Raw genomic sequence first — 17,084 nt, forward strand, 5'->3', positions numbered from 1 at the left:
TTTCTCAGGCTGTACATTTTCTTATATTTACAAACATCCACCTGATTTGATTAGTTTGTAATCCGGATTTGTTTTTTCTCTATCGATTTATGAATTTTGAACAGCGGTATACTACTGTTGCCTTTATTTGGTGTATAGTTGTCTCATTAGTTTTCTCGTTTGAGTCGTTTTACATTCGTTATAAATTAGCTGTCGACTTTAACATGTATATTATGATAAATAAACAGTTAGTTTTCGGTGCAAATGTAGGACACATGTAAACAAGAATAATAGAGAAAATACATTTTGATAATAGCACATTTAAAGCGAACGCAAACAATGGTGTTATAATGCATTCGAAATTACATAGAATTAAATTATATACGTTAGAAAACACTATCCCTATAAAACAAAATGCAAATCATCTCTTTTTTAAATGACAAGGTAGCGACAAATTTAAATGCTATTTTTAACTTTTCGACATGAGTTCAACATATCATTTTCATTTTTTTTAAGTAATTATAAACTATTATAATAATACCTGGACATTTAGGATAGCAATAAAACCAACAATCTATATCAATTTGTGATAGTATTCACTTTACAATCAAATTGAATTAGTATTTATAAACAATTCGTCGAATCAGTTCAGTTTTCTTGGATCTAGTTTTTGCAAAAAGCAAAAAAAAAAAATCAAATATTGTTTTTATCAATTCATCATCACCACCAACAATTTGACATTAAAATATTTTATTTTTGAAATCACAAAAAAATACTGAATTTCGAGGAAAAAACAAAACGGAAAGTGCCCAATCAAATGGCAAAATCAAAAACTCAAAAACCTTTTCATACAGTTAAAAAAGAAAGTGCTGATGCAACAGTTGTCTTACAAAATTCAGAATGGATATGGGGAATGTGACAAAAAGACAACCACCCGACCAAAGAGTTTGTGACCTGTATTAACATTGACAGGAATTGTGTTTTTTTTTCCGTATTCAATAACTTAACAGATTGATGGTGCTGTTTATTCTTTAATTTACATGTTTTAAATGCTCCTATATTTCTTGAATTGGTCATCAGATCTTGACAGTTCGGACGAAGGACTATTTGATGATACATGTTTTCGAATCGTCTGTTAGGGGGTAAGAGTAGCGTTTACAAGGACTTCTTTCATTGACTAATATAAACTTACTTAAAAATGTGTCTTTATTCATTTCAAAGTTAACTAAAATATTATAATATTAAAATATTATTAGGGACTCTGTGGGATTTTGTTTAGAGGGATTTCATTATTAATATATATGTATTATTTGAATGTACACTATGACAGAAGAAATTTAACGTTCATAGTTTCAGACAATCATTTGACCTCTTGGCAGAATTTGAGGACAATGCAATTTTTTTCTGCCAAATTTCTGTCCTCAGTGCATAACTATACTTGTATGTACAAAATTTGTAAAATGTGGATCACTTGAATATATTGACTATAAAACATTTTTTTCAATTTACCAATACCCCAAATTGTTGTCATGAGCTTTTTATCTAAAATATGATCAATGATTAAAATATGACACATAAAGAGACTATGAAAATGAAAATGGAAAAAAATATAGAAAGCCATTTTAAAAAAGTTGACCACGTTTAGCAGGACAGTGGTTGATCAACTGCTTGAAAATTTAAAGTATGGTAAAAGACTGTAACGGTTTTGATGCAAAACAACACAATTCCAATCATTATTAAACTTGAGATCAAACTGGGGAAGGTATTACAGCAGTGAAAAGGGGAAGTTATTCAATGAATCGCAGTTGACCATGAATGCCATATTTGCCATGGAAAGATAACATCATACACAAATATCACACTGAAATGAATTTATTTTAGTTTTTTGTTGTCTTTACACCACATGTACAAATAAATGTCTTTAAAAATCTGTAAGGGTCAACATTTCCTCTTGATAAAAAAAGTTCCACCACCAACAGCTAGGTCCATCTTATTGCTCAGCGGCACCACCTGAAAGTATAAAATAGACAAGTAATTACCATTTGTTCTATCATATTGTATACATCATATCTATAATAACAGGAATATTATCTTGCCAGAAATATAGATTGGTTGCTTTATGTCCATTGGCAAATATTTCATGTGAATTCAGGCTGATGAAAGGATATATACAAATGTTCTTGTTTATTGCTGATAAATACAAAATGTTAATGACATCTGTTAATTTTTGTAATGTAAATTTGTCAAAATTAAAATGTAATTAATTCAAATTTGTAAATCTTGAAACATTTTTTTATAAAAACTACATAACAAACTAGCTGAGTTTCATTTAAGACATAAACATCAACAAAGAAACACTCAAAAATAAATACTGAAAGATTTTATTGAAATGTTTAGAATAAAATATTTAAAGCCATTTTATTTTACAGTAGTTTCTGAAAAATACAATTTATTTTATTAAAGTTGTGTAAGCTTTTGGTAATAAATTATTCTAAACTTTCAGAAACTTTATTTTTATGAACAGAAATGATTTACCAAAATCATGTCAATCCTCAGCGATAGTATGTTCCAAGATCTGAGTAGGAACTGATGCATTACCTGGTTTTTCATCAATGTTTTCAAGTTTTTTGTCAACTGAGAAATTGTGACTGGCTTTTTGTTCACCTGAGAAACCTAGAACAATGTTTTTTCACCAGGTTGTTGTAAAACACGTTTCCTAAATTTTATTTGAGTTTTTAAAATCTATCTTTTGTTCTTTATAAATTGAATTTTTGTCAATTCCTGGTCGACCTTTAGTGCATTGTCCCAAAGTCCTAATTTTAGAATGTGTTATACAAGTTTCTTTTTTTTCGTTACACTTCTTTATTAGTATCCTTTTTGCTTTCTCTTCTTTCTCTCGACTTATTCTTTCAAGTTCATTTTTCTAATCCAGCAGTCTTTGTTTTTCAGTAATTTAAATATCTTTAATTTTTATTTTGATCTGTTAATAAGTTCCTGTACATTTTGTTCTGTCTGCTGATTTAGCCATGCACCAGTTTTATTTACATTGTGGGCCTCATTTGCAAGGCGAGATGCATTGGGTCTGTGTTTGATTAGCTAATCTAAATGATCAAAATAAATTCTGGTAATTTATTATGGGGCAAAACAGAATTGAAAGTTTTGATGCGATCGATACCATATTGTGTATGTTGGCCATCTTCTAGAGAATAAAGTATCTATCTTTCTTCTTCTTTCTTCTAAATGATATTTAACTTTTTGTGACAAAGCCTTGCTAGTAGCAGAACACATCTGTTTCAAAAAGGCAGCGCATTATTCATCATTGTGATTGCTAACAAGAGATGCCCAAATGTCATCCTTTTTCACCTCAAAAGATGGAAATGGTACGAGTTCTCCTGTTATGAACAATTTAATTTTCTCAACATCAGTTGAAATATCTTCCAGAAATTGAACTAAATGTTGGTATTTCTGGTTCATGTGCAATATATGTATATCCCCTTCAAGTATTTTCCACAATGGGGAGGTAATAAATTTATTGAATAGACCAAGAGCCCGACATCCTACCATTATTGTGTCATTCTGCAAAGAAAAGAGTAAGGCTTTTAGTAGCTGATTTAGCTTGCCTGGTGTTCCTTCGTCTACATTTTTTAAGAAATTTGTGATATAACTTCTCAAGTGATAAATTGCTCCAGCATTGTGGAATACAACATTAAAGCGGTTTCCAAGGAAAGGTTTGATTTCATATTTATTGATTTGTTGACGTTGTAAGTACATGTATGTTTTGAATTCCGGATATACACCGTTTTTCTCATCTGCCCCGGATGCTTTACTTGCAATTCTAACAGCATTTAATACGGAGGACTCACCTTTCAGACTTATTTCAGGATGTTCAATAACTTCGAGGGGATCTTTATGGAAATTTTTGAACACGCTGTTCATTAATTCAGCAATATTAACTAGGAGATGTAAACCGCAGATGAAATTGTACATTTTGCTAAGTAACATTTGGTCAGGTGATTGCAACAGGTGATCATTTTCAAGATGTTCTTGTAACATGGATGATCTATAGGATTCTAGGTGTTGGTTGAATGATACCTGGGTAGCAGCTCTACCTGACGTGGTACATTTTATATTTTGTAACATTTTGATGGATAATAGATTATTTACGTCATTAGTTGTCACCTGATAATATCGCAACTCGATATCACCTAAGATTTGCTTAAATACATCTAGTTGTGTTTGGGCAGCCTTGTCCGACTTTTGACGTAACCCTAAAAGAAATGGCTTCTTGTCCTCATGTGTCGTAACGAAAACCCCATATGGTTGCCCATTCTTCTTTGTTTCGTCAGTGTATACAGTCTCGTTTTCCTGTTCAGAGCATACAATTGCTGCATGAGCCTGACTTACAAGCAGTCTTGTTGAACTGATGGTTGAGACATAGTCTTTCTTTGGAAAAATGTTATTTCTACAGTCAACATTACAGAGTTTAATGACACTTGACATGATACAAGATACCTTCTCCTCAAAGGCGACATTTGCATTCAACAATTCCATGATGCATAAATTAGTATGTGTTGACAACGTATATTTCCCATTAGGTGCCGGTAGAGTCAGGTCTACCTGTTTTTTTTTCATTTAAATTATCCAACAAAAAATGCAACTCATCTTTAGTTTTATTTAGTTCATGTTTGTTTGCCTTTTGTTCTCGTCTCATATTAAGTATCTGCTCTTGCAACATTTTTACTTCAGTCTCATGTTTTACTTGTAAATGATCTTTTATGTATCTTGTTTTTTGTGCAATGTTATCCCAATATTTACATTTCTCTATTGTTCTTTTCTTTCCCATCCGTGTTATATTATTAATATAACTGATCCATATTTTTTCATTTTGTAAACATTTTTGCATTGCTTTCATACCTGTTTCTGCATTTTTAGCTGAATTCTTCAGTATTTTGTTTGACTTCAGTATTTTTACTTCTGCTTTTGATCTGTTTTCTAAACTATTCTTTAAGTCAACCAATTTTCTTTTCATACTTTCATATATTTTGAATACTGTTTCTGTAAGATTTCTGTAGTAGAGTGTTTTGTTTCATTAAGCTGTTACACCTATTAACCTGTTTTGTCATTTCTGTCTTCAAAGGTTTAGTTGCAGAGACTTTGTGATGTTGCTCATTCAGCTATTGCGAAAACTTGCCATGCAGAAATTTGCCAAGTTTATCTTTCCCAAAACTATTTGCTGATTTTTGCAATTTTTTTTCTTTATTTCTAATATATTTTATAGATTTGTTCATTTTTGTTATACTGTTTTTGGATATGTCCAGATCTCTACCCAGAAGTTGACAACACCAAACATAAACAAACTTGTTTGTAACACTCAGTGACTCCTTAAGTTTACTCAATTCAAGAACCATGCCATTAGTAAGGCATTGTACTTGAGACAAAAATCTAAAAAATATCAAATGTGCAGTTATTCCTAAACAGAACTTGTACCCAAGGGCTTGTAGTTGTGGTTACATATGTCTAAAATCAAGAAGAAGAGTATTTTCCACTACATGTACAGTACATATTTGTTTTATTGTACTACATTCATTGAAAAAAGGACATCAAACTGCACTAAACATTTACTTCAAAGAGATGACAATAGGTTCATTCTTTTCTTTTAGATTCAACTCATTGAATTAATTTGTTAAAACATTTCTAAATGATTATTTCACTCCTACAAATGTTGTTGAATTTTGGCTTTTCACTCTTGAAAGATAAATTTCTTGGTTGTAGCAGTTGTCAATCTTTTATAAGACTGCTTTCTTCAAATGTCAAAATACCACAAATAATTCAGACATTTAAACATAATATATACCTTGTAGAATAATGCTTCTTTTGATTTACTTCCTCAACTTTGTAATCTGAAAGTAAAATAACAGCTCACTTCATATTGCAATCATGGTGAAATGTATGCCTAGCTTTTACAAACACTTGGTGTGTGTGTGCTTATATTGATTTTAAGTGTTTGGCCTAATGAATTGGTCCAACAAAAAAGGGTGTGACATTTTATAAACTACAATGTTACTGTTATGATAAATAAAAGATTGATTGAATAAATGATTGGTTTATGTAAAGTCTTATTGTCTAGTGTTAGTTATTTCATTTGTGTTCAGGATAGCAAACTAGTTGAAATGTGAAAATTATACTCCTGCCATGATAATTTGGTAAACAGAAAGTTGATGAGACCTAAAAAAAAAAAACATCACACAGAATAGCATGCTCATATGTAGTCTCATTACAGATTTCAGGAAGCATTGATTTTAATTCTATACATAGTGTTAGGTGATACTTCAGTAATTGTTGAACAGAATATGATAACTAAGCAATCATTCTTAAAAAGTTAGATAAATGACAAAACATTTTCTTGTTAGAGACCAACAATAGAAATGTGATGACTTATTGCAAGGATTCTTAAATATTCAAAATGCAAATCATTTCCTATCAATTCATCATAATTAAGTTCTCCATTCCAACTGGACGTGACTGTGTATTCATACATCCAACACAGGTAAAAAGACACATCACTTTTAAAGAGGATTTTCCTTATGAAACGGTAGTAATCTAGGGATAAACATATTTTAACGCTGCAGTCGACCCTTAGGTCTTAATCAAAAATCAAAGTCTTACCTCACTGCATTAATTGAGTCTTTCATTATTAAAAGTTATGATTACTTTGTAGCTGATTTCAACTTGTGACCTGCAAACATAACAGTATATGTATAATAAAGTAATTAACACTTATTCAAAGGAAAAATACAGTTTGTGTCTTGCATGATTTTTTCCACAATCTAACTGCTTTGCTCATCTCATTTACAGACATTATTTCAACTTGTTGTATTTACTGGAAGTGTTACTGTTTTTAGTTAACTAGTTTTAAATTTCAGTGGATGTGCTTTAAAAAAATATACAACAGAAGTACCAATTCTTTTTACCAAAATGCAGAATTGGCCACAGTAATCATTATCACATTTAAATATATTAAAAATTATGAAGCGTATATATTATTTATTATCCGGCATAGTGCCTTAAATAGGTTTTACCTGGAAAGGTAATTAACCCATATTGAAATAATAAAATACCAGGATTCTATCGATGTTATCAAATTCATCCAATGTGAAGAGTCATACTATAGTGTTCTCCGTGTAAGACGACAAAATTGAAACACAATAATGGATAAAATATGATTATAAACATGGTTATTAATCTTATGAACAAGGCAAACACTTCTATGAGGCGCCAATTGTATTGTTTATGTTAAACTTGAATCTACGGAGAAAAACATTTCATGAACTTCTGTGTAACGTCGTAAACGCTCACGGCTATCTTTATTCTCCTTTTCTTTGACGAAACATACCATGTTTACCAGGATCGCGCCTTGCATATGTAGAACAGATCAACACATATTCGACATGAATTTACGCAGAAAGTATTCTAGATTTCGGAAAATTATGGATCCCCGGGTTATTTTTAGAAATAACAATTATTTTTTACAAAAAACATAGAAAAATGTGGTTCTTATAAAAAAAAATCCCTACCTTCTTATACACTTTTACACGAGATACTTACAAATTTGCATTCCTGGTGCATTCCTGCACTTGTGTGTGATTTCTCGTCGTCTTTTTACCTTTCTATAAATAGCGCGAGGAACGGAAAGGGTATGTATTTGTCTGTCTCGATAGCTGAAATTTGATGTTGACGGCAACTCTCATCATAGTTCAACGTTTTGCTGCAAGCTTATCAAGCATGTTAAATATAAGATTATTACTGAAATTAAAAGCGCAGATATCGTAGTTTATCAAACTGTTTTTTTACATTGATGGAAACGTTGTTTTATTTGCAGTTACAAAAAAGTTTCAAATGCAAAAAATACATTGCGGCAGATATAGGTGTTTTAACGTGACGTTCCTTCAGAGTCCATTTATTTTAATATAAAGTTAAATAATTTTCTAAATATTTCATTTCTAGTTGTTTTATTTATTTATTTATTGTATGTGATTGTATTTTGTAACTTACCTCTTGTTTCACATGTCAATGTGACGGAGTGTTTTTGAAATAAAGCATATTGTATTGTATTGTATTGCTAGTTGATATGCTCAAGGGTTGCTGTCATATTGTCGTATATATCCTTTATCGTTTTGCTTTTAGAAAAATAGATATATAATTGTTAATCTTATAACACGTTGGTCATTGAGAATTGGTCTGTTCTGTAAATCAGAATAAAAAGAAAATCTTTCAGTTTTATGTTAATGTATTTGATAAATATATCATAGATTGACTATACAAATACTGTTTTATGTTAATGTTTTGATAAATATATTATAGATTGACTATACAGATACTGTTGTATGTTAATGTATTTGATAAATATAGTATAGATTGACTATACAGATACTGTTTTATGTTAATGTATTTGATAAATATATTATAGATTGACTATACAGATACTGTTTTATATTAATGTATTTGATAAATATATTATAGATTGACTATACAGATACTGTTTTATGTTAATGTATTTGATAAATATATCATAGATTGACTATACAGATACTGTTTTATGTTAATGTTTTTGATAAATATATTATAGATTGACTATACAAATACTGTTTTACGTTAATGTTTTGATAAATATTTCATAGATTGACTATACAGATACTGTTTTATGTTAATGTTTTGATAAATATATTATAGATTGACTATACAAATACTGTTTTACGTTAATGTATTTGATAAATATATCATAGATTGACTATACAGATACTGTTTTATGTGAATGTTTTGATAAATATATTATAGATTGACTATACAGATACTGTTTTACGTTAATGTATTTGATAAATATATTATAGATTGACTATACAAATACTGTTTTATGTTAATGTATTTGATAAATATATCATAGATTGACTATACAGATACTGTTTTATGTTAATGTTTTGATAAATATATTATAGATTGAATATACAGATACTGTTTTATGTTAATGTATTTGATAAATATATTATAGATTGACTATACAAATACTGTTTTATGTTTCCATGTAATTCTAATATCGTCATTTGTCAGTTTGTTTTTCAATTTATGAGTTTGACTGTTCCTCTGTTCCTCTGGTATTTTTCGCCCTTCTTTTATCAAGGATATACAATTTAAATGTACTTAACGGGTGTAAACTAAAAATAAATCTTTCGTACATTTACTAGGTAACACATGTTCCAGGAAAACATAATGTTGATAGTTATAGAAATGTCTGCACTAACAATACTATACATATCATATGACCTCAAACTATTAAAATATTTTACCCGATACTCTTCTTAAGAAATTAACATTCCAGTTGATTTACATTGTTTCTTTCTGTTAATCAAATCAGAGAAAACAGCAAATAGGAAAGTAACAAAGACTTATAGAAAGTGGAGGCAAACCAGGTGTCAGCGTAAAGTTGATACGTATAGTTCATTGACATGGACGTTCCGGCTCAGTGCGATGTTTCAAACTAGTTTAAATTGGTCATATTTCAATTTTGTATTTGTTCATTTTACTTTGAAAATGAAACTTTAATACTATCGCACCTGTTGCAAAAATGTACAATTTATCTAACACGAGACTGAATATAAGACTACGACTTTTTTTCTATTGTCGTATCTATAATAATTTGATACCAGAAAATGTGAATTTGAAACTTTGTTGATTTTACCTGTTAAACGACATCACAGGCATTTGTTTCGTACCTGATACGAGGATGAATGTACAAATTTGGCTTGTCTTATCCTTGGAGGTTTATTTTCTGTCTATGATTCAATGTAAGTATTAACAAATATGCATAGAAACACATGCTTTTTTATCAGTCTAATTCTAAACATTCTTAATTGATACAAATATAGTTTGACTAAGGTAAGATACAATTATAAAACCCAGATAAGGAATGATGTATTGTGCGAACCCTACTACTGTTACACATCAGTTTTTTAATATAAAATCAGAAATGAAAATTTAAACAGATCACAAAGAGAGGCAGGTTTCGGAAAAGAGTAATTAGTATTTGAAGAAACATAAATAGGTACTAACTTTTCACCTTTGCTTTCTGAAACATTTTTGTACTCCGCAACATAGAAAGGATAGTTCGTCGATCTTCGACATCTGTTTTAGATATATGCGTGTACGTGTCAAAGAGAACACAGATATATTCTATTTTTTAGAAATTTACCAATGATAATATAAACGCATCGTTTTGTAACGTTGATACATTCGTGTGACGCACAGGTCTGTGGATTTCTGGTGTACTATCGTAAATTCTATAAATTTTTCCCTTGTTTTTCTTGCGTTTATTTGTTATGTATTCCTGACACGTAAAGTTGTCATTTTATATGTATTTTTTTACATTGGCATACAAGCCGTAGGTTTGGTTTGCCATGCATTAAGGTTCTACTGACTATATTTTCTTAAATTTCCTGTACCAAGTCAGTTATTAAAGATAGTCCATGTCTATGTATGTTGGCGTTTGTTTTTATTGCAGTGTTTCTGTTGTTCAGTTGCTGTCCTTTCATAGTTTATGTGTTTCCCTCGGTTTTTGTTTTTACCCGGAATTTGTTTCTCTTAACATATCTATATCACTGTTGCTGCTTATCGTTTATCTGTCACCATAAAAATCAACGGGAAGAAAAATAGAGCAGAGGGACAATTTTTTGAAGAGGGAGAATTCTTCATCGATGAACCACAGAGAATGTTTTACCGGGCTACCGCGGGTCCATTGACGTACGTGTCAGTAAAAGTCTACGGTTTTACGATCTCGACATAACCATAAGTGACTATATTCAAACATAGGCCGAAATTAATCTCGATTTGACAGAAAATACATAACACCATGCAAAGTAATTTAAAAAACACACCGCACAAAGTGACACGCTCGTCTAGATAAACCAACAAAACGAATGAAAACAGTCATATTTCTGGCTTGGTACAGATTTTTTTTTTTATTTATTGATGGTCGGTAACTGCTAATCGAAAACACAGTTTCCAATCAATGATCTGTTTCTTCATTTACATTTCTAGACAGGAAAAGATATGTTATATAAATGGGAAAAAAAATGTGTTGATAATTGAAATCACTGCATTTTTCACGGATTTTTGTAAGAAGTCACGCATCTGTTCGCATCGCAATTTATTAATCGGATTATTCAATTAGTGTGGTTCTTGATAAAATACATATGTGTGACCTTCTACACGAAATACTTAGATGCTTACTTAACGGGACAAAATGGCCCTGTTTAATTACAATTATGTCATTTGCACAGGCATTATTGCATTTAAGAGTGTAGAACAATAACCTACTCAATGATATATTATCTAAATGTGTATCGATTGTATTTAAGAGTGTAGAACAATAACCCACTCAATGACATGTTTTCTAAATGTGTATCGATTGCGTCTGAATATCATCATAAGTATGTGGTTAACTTTGTCATTTGTAGAATTGACAGCAATGCATGAAATACGAGTAGTTGAGTATAAACTTTCAAATGTAGATATCCTTTAATGTATAAGTGGTATACAATCAATATTCCTAACTTGGTACCGGCATTTTATTTCAACAGCTAGATATACCTCCCATTGTATTGCAGTTGTTTATTGTTTGGTTATATTGACAAAATTGGATGAGAAACCCAAATGGACATAATAGGTTAACTTAATGTGACAAGATTGGGGTTCAAACAGCTAAACAGGGTAAACATACAGCAAAACAGACTAAAGAATTCCAACAACCATACACATTAATTTCCACCTGCAATCCATGACTCAAGACTATTTTGTATTATGTGTAGAGTAGACACTGAATAAATTATTAGGTATAAACACTTCCCTATGAAATTTTGACAAACAGGACGATCTATAACAAAATCCTGGCTCATTAGCCTTTTGCTCAGACACAAATGACGTTTTACAAATTCTTAGCAGCAGCTACAAGCTCTTGCAAATCGTACTATAAGGTAACAAATGTATAGACCATACGCTATTGAAGTTGGATTATTGCTCCTAAAGTGAGGCAAATAAATTAACATTTGCAAATTATATTTTAATAACAATTAAGCGATATCTTTTCAAGGTACCAAAGTTTTATTTGGAACCAAAGTCCAGATTAAGGAGATTGATATCGATACAGGCAATGTCAAGATACTTGTTGGCGATGCCCGTGGAGAAATGTATGGTATGGACTACGATCCCAAATATAAATACATGTATTTTACAAGATATAATCATCGTACTATAATGAGGTATGTTTATTGGTTGATATAGACATAATAGATATAGGAAGATGGGGTATAAGTGCCAACGAGACAACTCTCCATCCAAATAACAATTTATAAAAGTCAACCATTATATGTCAATGTATGGCCTTCAACACGGAGCCTTGCCTCCCATCAAACAACAAGCTATAAAGGGTCCCAATATTACTAGTGTAAAACATTTCAAACGAGAAAATCATCGATGTAATCTATATACAAAAACGAAAAACGAGATAGCTTGATAAAAGATTTTTTATAAGTTTTATAATCGATTTTGAGAACTCGTTATAATTTTTTAATTCAGGTTAACTGTTGGTCATATATCTTTAGAACAAAACATATGCATACAATTTTTCTTTGAGGTAAAATTAGTAAATGTTGACAGGTTGATGGTGCCATAATGAATTACAAGTGACCGTTCTTTGCTCTTCATTTATTGAGAAAGTAAACATAATTGAATAAATGTACTATATTTGAAATAATAGGAACTCAATCACGTTTCTGATCATACCGTCTCCCTTTTTATTTAAAATATAAAATATTTAAGAAATCTTTTAAATAGGAGATACTAGTACTTCAAGACTTCAAGGTTGTCAATTGAAACAATGTTAAAATTTTATCTGCTTTGAACCGACATCAATTTTCCGTTTCAGAATCTAAAAGACCAGGGATAATCTCATTATTTCTATCGAACAATCAGAAACAAGCGTCAATTTAACTATTGAATGTATATTGTTAAAAATAATGTTAGCTGCTCAAAACGTTTTGGTAAACGATTTTGAACATACTGCAAAGAATTCATCATATAATAAAGTGTTTAACGCATTAAAAAGCAATATAAGATAAAACAATCTTGAATGACCTATAGTTGTTAACAGTAACCTCCTTTGCGCATGTTTAAATTTCAAGGAGCCTGACATCAATACCAAATATATCATACGTACCGTACTTTGGCCTATAATGGTTTACTCTTACAAAATTTGTGACTTGGATGAAGAGGTGTCTAAATGGCACTCATACCACAATGTCTTTACCTGTAAACCAACTTATTTTCGCAGATACTTTATTTCGCGTGTTTCTTTTTCTAGTCCAATTCGCGACTTCTTGATTTCGCGATTTCGTATAGTTTGATTTAGAATGATCAATTTTTTAGACATGCACGACGATTTATAATTCGCGTTTTTTTTTTCTAATCGCGGAAGTCGTGAATATGTTGGGTTACAGTATCGTCATACCTCGTAGGTCTCTGGTAGACAATGGTCTCAATACCTACGATAGCATACCTCCTGATTGTGTATAGAGACTTTAATTCTAATTCAAACTATTGTATATTAGATTTCCTTATCCATCTGACAATCAAGTTTTGGAAAAATTTATCGACACCGGCAAGGGTCCAGCAGGTTTAGCGATCGATTCCGAAAGTGGACATGTTTACTGGACTGAGTATGACTGGCATAGACTGAGACGGTGTGATGTTAACGGAATAAATACAGTTATTATATCGTCCAATCTACAAAACCCATTTTCTATACGACTCAGCTTAGTAAACAGGTACTTTTTTGTATTTTTAACTTAAAAAATATTGTGGACTGGTTGAAATAAGAAATGTTTTAAAAACTTACGTACCAACTCACTTAGGCCAATGATTTTCCAGAAACAAACAGTCCACAAGTATCTTTCTTAGTATCGCAGCTTTTAACCTTGCTACGTATTTTTACATTCCTGACTTTCACATTTCCGTTTGAGAGTCCTGATAGAGGTAGATCTATTAATTGTTCTCCAGACACACGAGGTTATAATTGTTTTAACTTCTTTTCTACTTATCACTGTGGTTTGGACGAAAACCGACAATATTACTACAACACTTCACAAGTACACAAATGCGTTAGTAAAGAAAACACACCGTTGATTTATTTATAAAAACACACATATTTTTTCACGTATTTTAAATATCTAAGACCTTTTCGACAGTTTTTATGATAGCATATTTCGGTTAAACATTTTTCATTTTCATTTTGTTGAAACTGTACGTGTTCTTAATTTACAAGGCTTACTTGTTATTCCTGAAAAAAAATGAATGAAAGGTTTCACTCACTTGTCTTGCTCATATATCAACATATAAATAAAAAGGTGTATGAACTTGATGGAAAATTTATACATTAGGCAGCTCTATATATAAGTTGTGACAAAGTGATGACTGTTGTACCCCTATTTTGAGAATTTTATCTATTATGTCTGTTTTGTTCACGCATCGTTGTAAACATGTTGGAATTTGATGCGACTGTCATTCAAGTGAGATATTTAGCGCTATAAAAATAGGTTCAATCCACCGTTTTCTTCATTTGAAAATACCTGGACCAAGTCCGGAATTTGACAGTTGTTGTTCATTCTTTAAATGTGTTTAATCATTTGATTTTACCTATTGATTAGGGACTTTCCGTTTTGAATTTTCATTAGATGTATAACACAACGTTTGTTATCGACAAGAATGGGCTTGAATATTTTAAATCTATAAGGATATAGTTGTGTGTGTGTTTGTGTGTGTGTTTATGTCTGTGTAACAACTACAAAAGTTCTAACCACTCGATCTATCTATTAAGAGACACATATTTTCACATATATTTTTATAGGTGGATGTATGTTGTTGAACGATTTAAAAGAATTATAAAAGCCAGATTTAATTACAGTGAAGCTCATGGAATTATAGACTTAAACACACAAGTTGACTACATGGATTTAGGTTTGTTATCATTATAATAAAGTATCGATATATTTAAGGAATGACTTTAATATTTTTTTTCTGTCAATTTCTAGATTTTAAATTAAGACTTAACTATATCTGTTTTATAATTTATTGCATGTTCTATGGAATAAATGTGTATTAGCGGAAGGAGAATTTAAAAATAATGCTAGCTTCTTTTAACATGTTTTATTATTCTGTTTGTTTCTTTTAATTTATCTCATAGGATTTAAGAAACAATTCATCGAGAAGGAACAGAAATACTACTTTTGTAAGAGTCAAAACCAAAATAATGCAAGATTGTTAGATGATATTATTTATAAAAAAGAAGATGTGGTACGATTGTCAAAGTTACAACTCTCCAAAAGAGACCAAAATGTCACAGAAATTAACAACTTCATGTCACCACAAGGCCTTCAACAATGAGCAAAGCCCAAACCGCATAGTCAGCTATAAAAAGCCCCAAAATGACCATGTAAAACAACTCAAACGAGAAAACTAACAGCCTTATATATATAAAAAATGACTCAAAAAAAAAATAATGATTGTTTTAGATAAAAATGAAGAAAAGTTATACTGGACAACTTACTACCACGGGGATTTTAAATCAGCAAGTGTAAGAGGTTGTGATGTTAAAACTATTTTTCAAACGGGGGTCACAAACTATTACCAGCCTATTGATGTCTATGGTAGTTCCATATTTTTTTCCAATAACAAAAAGCTGTTAATGATGAATACAACCCAAGGAACTACATCTACTGCATTGTATACAGACGCATACAGAATATTTAGTATTTATGTGCATCACCAAACAGGTAATACACGTGTTTATGTTTTGTACGTTGAAGTTATGTTAATAACATTTTGACGGCGACACACATTGGCGTATAGACCGGCGTGCAGAGAAAATTGACAAAGTCCGTTTACGTGAGTTGCTCGCCAGAAGATCGCGAAGCAATCGTAAACCGTGCGTTCCATAAGTTTGAAGTACGTCGAAATTCAAAGGTATACGCTAGGTGAACGCTATAACACCCGGAAATTTTCTGGCAGCATAAATTTTCATCTAGCCCAAGCGTTAGTCCATCGTATACCTGTACGCTACACGCACGTAATACATACGCTACAAGTGCGTTGAAACGCTACAGATAAGTTTGAGACACGTTTAAGACACGTTTTATATGTTTTAAGATCGTTCAATTTTTACTAAAACGTATGCGACAAACAACCCATAGTTAAACGTCGCAGATACGCCGAAAGCACGGATTATCGTCCCCGATACGACCAGGACGCGTCTCAAAAACCTTTAGGGGATTTTTTTTTCTTCGTAGCGTGCATTCCATCTACGTAAGACAAACGCCAAGCATACTCCAACATACGTGACTTGAACGCCCGATACATGCTTTTGTACGCTTCTCGTACGCCAAATACACGCTTTATTCTCGTTGTTCAAACGATACATATATGATTGAAAAGTTGAATGCATCGAAAATTACTAACGTATTGGCAGCTTACATGATTTTTTACCACGTTCGGCGTACGTCGGAGCTATACGCTGATGTGTGACGCCGGTATAACAACTTATGTATTTTCGATGCGTTTGCGTCTGTGCCGTTGTTGTTGTCCGGGTCTGTAACGACTTTGAGACGAAACGTAACTTATGTACACTGGGAGCAGGATTTTCATTGAAAAACATAACATTCAACCTTAACTGAAATTTATCATATATGCAAATTTTATTTTTAAAAATAACTGTCAATGACTGCTAAATACTTAATTTGCAAACAGTGTTTTGATTGACATTCCAGTTTTGTGAAAAACAGTGTTTGCTCATAACCTAAATATCAGGCTTCGAATGATTTTTTGACAACTTATACATCTAGTATCTTCATTGTAGCGGTACTTTGGGACTTATCATTTACTATACTTTGGTGCCTATCTGTTTTGTTATTTGACGTTCTAAACACAGCATTAGTAGAGTCGAGTCCTGTCGTACCGATTTTTCCTACGATGTTTGAGGTTGTGGTAAGGGATCCTTTATCATTTAT

General features: G+C 31.3%; 2 long non-coding RNA genes across 2 annotated transcripts in view; both read left to right on the forward strand.

Moving 5' to 3' along the window:
- Window positions 1–17,084, forward strand: part of LOC143084046 (uncharacterized) — a 242,736-nt gene that overhangs the window by 203,437 nt on the left and 22,215 nt on the right. The window lies entirely within an intron of this gene.
- On the forward strand, window positions 9,637–15,896 carry LOC143082076 (uncharacterized). Its single transcript, XR_012980263.1, has 5 exons — window positions 9,637–9,818; window positions 12,119–12,287; window positions 13,635–13,850; window positions 14,930–15,039; window positions 15,594–15,896. It is a non-coding gene; the product is annotated as an uncharacterized LOC143082076 (long non-coding RNA).

This window comes from Mytilus galloprovincialis, chromosome 7 (genome assembly GCF_965363235.1).
Source record: "Mytilus galloprovincialis chromosome 7, xbMytGall1.hap1.1, whole genome shotgun sequence".
NCBI classification, from domain to species: Eukaryota; Metazoa; Mollusca; class Bivalvia; order Mytilida; family Mytilidae; genus Mytilus; species Mytilus galloprovincialis.